This window comes from Somniosus microcephalus, unplaced genomic scaffold (assembly GCF_052327205.1).
Source record: "Somniosus microcephalus isolate GS21.2 unplaced genomic scaffold, FLI_Smic_1.0 unresolved_chr3, whole genome shotgun sequence".
Lineage (NCBI taxonomy): Eukaryota > Metazoa > Chordata > Chondrichthyes > Squaliformes > Somniosidae > Somniosus > Somniosus microcephalus.
In genome coordinates this window covers 45,503,004-45,508,034 of record NW_028225181.1, presented here as the reverse complement: position 1 = coordinate 45,508,034, position 5,031 = coordinate 45,503,004, and the positions used below count along the sequence as shown (strand labels likewise).

The 5,031-nt window shown below is 57.2% G+C and overlaps 1 pseudogene; it reads left to right on the top strand.

The window, feature by feature from the left end:
* Positions 1-56: 56 nt before the first annotated feature.
* LOC147091396 (uncharacterized) lies at positions 57-2,130 on the top strand (annotated as a pseudogene).
* The last annotated feature ends 2,901 nt before the right edge of the window (positions 2,131-5,031 follow it).

The following is a 5,031-nucleotide window of genomic DNA, read 5'->3' as shown; positions in this document are numbered from 1 at the left end:
TCGATTTGTTTTTCATTGGAAAGAAGAACGGAATAGATGTCTATTGATGCAACACATTATTACGTCTGTTGAACTGTCATTCCCCATTTCTGGCAAGGTTAATTCTCCATTACTTCGCATGCATTCCCCATCTCTCATTCCCATTCATTCCCCATCACTCTCAGTCCTGTTCATTCCCAATCTCTCTCATTCCATTTCATTCTCATCTCATTCCTGTTCACTCCCCATCTCCCTCATTCCTATTCAGTCCTAATCTCGCCCATTCCCTTTCATCTCTCATTTGCCATCTTTCATTCTCCACCTCAGATTACCTTTCATTCCCATCACTCATTTTCATTCTCCATCTCCCTCAATCCCATTCATTCCCCATCTTTCTCATTCTCTGTTTTTTGAGGTTGTAAATAGCAGGATAGATAAGGGGGAACAAGTGGATGTAGTATATTTGGATTTTCAGAAGGCTTTCGAACAAGAGGTTGCATCAGATTAGGACTTGGAGGATTGGGGTAATACATTAGTTTGGATTGAGGATTGGATAACGGACAGAAAGCAGAGAACCGGAATAAACAGGTAGCAGGGTGTAGCAAGGGACAGTGATTGGGCCTCAGCTATTTATAACCGACTTAGATGAGGGGACCGAATGTAATATCCAAGTTTACTGATGACACAAAGCTAGGTGGGAAAGTAAGCTGCGAGGAGGATGCAAAGAGGCGGCAAAGGGATATTGGGTTAAGTGATTGGGCAAGAAGGTGGCAGATGGAGTATAATGTGGGGAAGTGTGAAATTTTCTACTTTGGTTGGAAGAATGGAAAAGCAGAATTTTTTTTATAAGGTGAGAAATGAGTAAATGTTGGTATTCAGAGGGATTTGGGTGTACTTGTACACGAATCACAGAAAGTTAACATGCAGCTTCAGCAAGCATAGAATCATAGAATGGTTACAGCACAGAAAGAGGCCATTCGGACCGTCGAGCCCGTGCCAGCTCTCCCCGACTGGGGGGACTCCTCGCCTCCCCGACTGGGGGGACTCCTCGCCTCCCCGACTGCGGGGACTCCCCGACGGGGGGACTCCTCGCCTCCCCGACTGGGGGGTACTCCTCGCCTCCCCGACTGCGGGGGACTCCTCGCCTCCCCGACTGGGGGGGACTCCTCGCCTCCCCGACTGCGGGGACTCCTCGCCTCCCCGACTGGGGGGGACTCCTCGCCTTCCCGACTGTGGGGACTCCTCGCCTCCCCGACTGGGGGGACTCCTCGCCTCCCCGACTGCGGGGACTCCCCGACTGGGGGGGACTCCTCGCCTCCCCGACTGTGGGGACTCCTCGCCTCCCCGACTGCGGGGACTCCTCGCCTCCCCGACTGGGGGGGACTCCTCGCCTCCCCGACTGCGGGGACTCCTCGCCTCCCCGACTGGGGGGACTCCTCGCCTCCCCGACTGGGGGGACTCCTCGCCTCCCCGACTGCGGGGACTCCCCGACTGGGGGGGACTCCTCACCTCCCCGACTGCGGGGGACTCCTCGCCTCCCCGACTGGGGGGGACTCCTCGCCTCCCCGACTGCGGGGACTCCTCGCCTCCCGGACTGGGGGGACTCCTCGCCTCCCGGACTGGGGGGACTCCTCGCCTCCCCGACTGCGGGGGACTCCCCGACTGCGGGGACTCCCCGCCTCCCCGACTGGGGGGACTCCTCGCCTCCCCGACTGCGGGGACTCCTCGCCTCCCCGACTGCGGGGACTCCCCGCCTCCCCGACTGGGGGGACTCCTCGCCTCCCCGACTGCGGGGACTCCTCGCCTCCCCAACTGGGGGGACTCCTCGCCTCCCCGACTGTGGGGGACTCCTCACCTCCCGGACTGGGGGGACTCCTCGCCTCCCCGACTGCGGGGGACTCCTCGCCTCCCCGACTGTGGGGATTCCTCGCCTCCCCGACTGCGGGGACTCCTCGCCTCCCCGACTGCGGGGACTCCTCGCCTCCCCGACTGCGGGGACTCCCCGACTGGGGGGGACTCCTCGCCTCCCCAACTGGGGGGATTCCTCGCCTCCCCGACTGCGGGGGGCTCCCCGCCTCCCCGACTGCGGGGACTCCTCGCCTCCCCGACTGCGGGGGGCTCCCCGACTGCGGGGACTCCTCGCCTCCCTGACTGGGGGGATTCCTCGCCTCCCCGACTGCGGGGGGCTCCCCGCCTCCCCGACTGTGGGGGACTCCTCGCCTCCCCGACTGGGGGGATTCCTCGCCTCCCCGACTGTGGGGGACTCCTCGCCTCCCCGACTGGGGGGATTCCTCGCCTCCCCGACTGTGGGGGACTCCTCGCCTCCCCGACTGCGGGGGACTCCTCGCCTCCCCGACTGGGGGGATTCCTCGCCTCCCCGACTGCGGGGGGCACCCCGCCTCCCCGACTGGGGGGATTCCTCGCCTCCCCGACTGCGGGGGGCTCCCCGCCTCCCCGACTGTGGGGGACTCCTCGCCTCCCCGACTGTGGGGGACTCCTCGCCTCCCCGACTGGGGGGGACTCCTCGCCTCCCCGACTGGGGGGGACTCCTCGCCTCCCCGACTGGGGGGGACTCCTCGCCTCCCCGACTGGGGGGACTCCTCGCCTCCCCGACTGGGGGGACTCCCCGCCTCCCCGACTGTGGGGACTCCTCGCCTCCCCGACTGTGGGGACTCCTCGCCTCCCCACAGTTTGGGAGGTGAGGAGTCCCCGCAGAGTGTGGCCATCAGACAGAGTGTGGCCGACGCGCGTGCGCAGACACACGCACACGGTGTGAGAGAGAGAGACACACACACAGTGAGAGACACAGACAGAGAGAGAGACACACACAGAGAGAGAGAGACAAGTGAGTGGCAGAGAGAAAACAAGATAGGAGCAGGAGTAGGCCATTCGGCACCTCAAGCCTGCTCCGCCATTCAATGCGATCATGGCTGATCATCCAAATTCAGTACCCTGTCCCTCCTTTCTCCCCATACCCCTTGATCCCTTTAGCCTTAAGAAATATATCCTCCTCCTTCTTGAATATATTTAGTGAATTGGCCTCTACTCCCTTCTGTGGTGGAGAATTCCACAGGTTCACCACTCGTTGGGTGAAGAAATTTCTCTTCATCTCTGTCCTAAATGGCTTACCCCTTATTCTTAGACTGTGACCCCTGGTTCTGGACACCCCAACCATCGGGAACATCATTCCTGCATCTAGTCTGTCTAGTCCTGTTAGAATTTTATAAGTTTCAATCAGATCCCCTCTCATTCTTCTAAACTCCAGCGAGTATAAGCCCAATCGACCCAATCTCTTCTCATACGTCATTCCTGCCATCCCAGGTATCAGCCTGGTGAATCTTCGCTGCACTCCCTCCATGGCAAGAACATCCTTCCTCAGATAAGGCGACCAAAACTGCACACAATACTCAAGATGTGGTCTCACCAAGGCCCTGTACAACTGCAGCAAGACATCCTTGTTCCTGTACTCAAACCCTCTCCCTACGAAGGCCAACATACCATTTGCCTTCTTAAACGCCTGCTGCACCTGCATGCTCACCTTCAGCGACTGGTGCACAAGGACGCCCAGGTCTCGTTGCACTTCCCCTTCTCCCAATCTATTGCCATTCAGATAATAATCTGCCGCCTTGTTTTTGACACCAAAGTGGATAACCTCGCATTTATCCACGTTATATTGCATCTGCCATGCTTCTGCCCAATCAGCCAACCTGTCCAAATCATACTGGAGTTTCTCGGCATCCTCCTCACAGCACACACGCCCACCCAGCTTTGTGTCATCTGCAAACTTGGAGATATTACATCTCGTTCCCTCGTCCAGATCATTAATATATATTGTAAATAGCTGGGGTCCAAGGACTGATCCCTGCGGTACCCCACTAGTCACTGCCTGCCACTCGGAAAAAGAGCCGTTTATCCCAACTCTTTGCTTCCTGTCTGCCAACCAGTTCTTTATCCAAGTCAATACCTTGCCCCCAATCCCATGTGCCTTAACTTTACACGCTAATCTCTGATGTGAGACCTTACCGAAAGCCTTTTGAAAGTCCGAATACACCGCATCCACTGGTCCTCCCTTATCCATTTTACCAGTTACATCCTCAAAAAATTCCAGTAGATTAGTTAAGTATGATTTACCTTTTGTAAATCCATGTTGACTTTGTCCGATCCGGTCACTGTTTTCCAAGTGCTCTGCTATTACATCTTTTATAATGGACTCTAGCATTTTCCCCACTACCGATGTCAGTCTTACCGGTCTATAATTCCCCGTTTTCTCTCTACCACCTCTTTTGAACGGTGGGGTAACGTTAGCTACCCTCCAATCCATGGGAACTGTTCACACTCACACAGAGACGCTCGCACTCACACACAGACGCTCTCGCTCTCAGTCTCACGCTCTCTCATTCTCGGTCTCTCTCAGTCTCGGTCTCACTCTCTCTCGGTCTCACTCTCTCTCAGTCTCGGTCTCTCTCTCAGTCTCGGTCTCACTCTCTCTCGGTCTCTCTCTCAGTCTCGGTCTCTCTCTCAGTCTCGGTCTCACTCTCAGTCTCGGTCTCTCTCAGTCTCGGTCTCAGTCTCGGTCTCACTCTCTCTCAGTCTCGGTCTCACTCTCAGTCTCGGTCTCACTCTCTCTCTCAGTCTCGGTCTCACCCTCTCTCAGTCTCGGTCTCACTCTCAGTCTCGGTCTCACTCTCTCTCTCAGTCTCGGTCTCACCCTCTCTCAGTCTCGGTCTCACTCTCAGTCTCGGTCTCACTCTCTCTCTCAGTCTCGGTCTCACCCTCTCTCAGTCTCGGTCTCACTCTCTCTCAGTCTCGGTCTCAGTCTCGGTCTCAGTCTCGGTCTCTCTCAGTCTCGGTCTCAGTCTCGGTCTCACTCTCTCTCAGTCTCGGTCTCACTCACTCTCAGTCTCGGACTCACTCTCAGTCTCGGTCTCACTCTCAGTCTCGGTCTCACTCTCTCAGTCTCGGTCTCACCCTCTCTCAGTCTCGGTCTCACTCTCTCAGTCTCGGTCTCACTCTCTCTCAGTCTCGGTCTCACTCACTCTCAGTCTCGGTCTC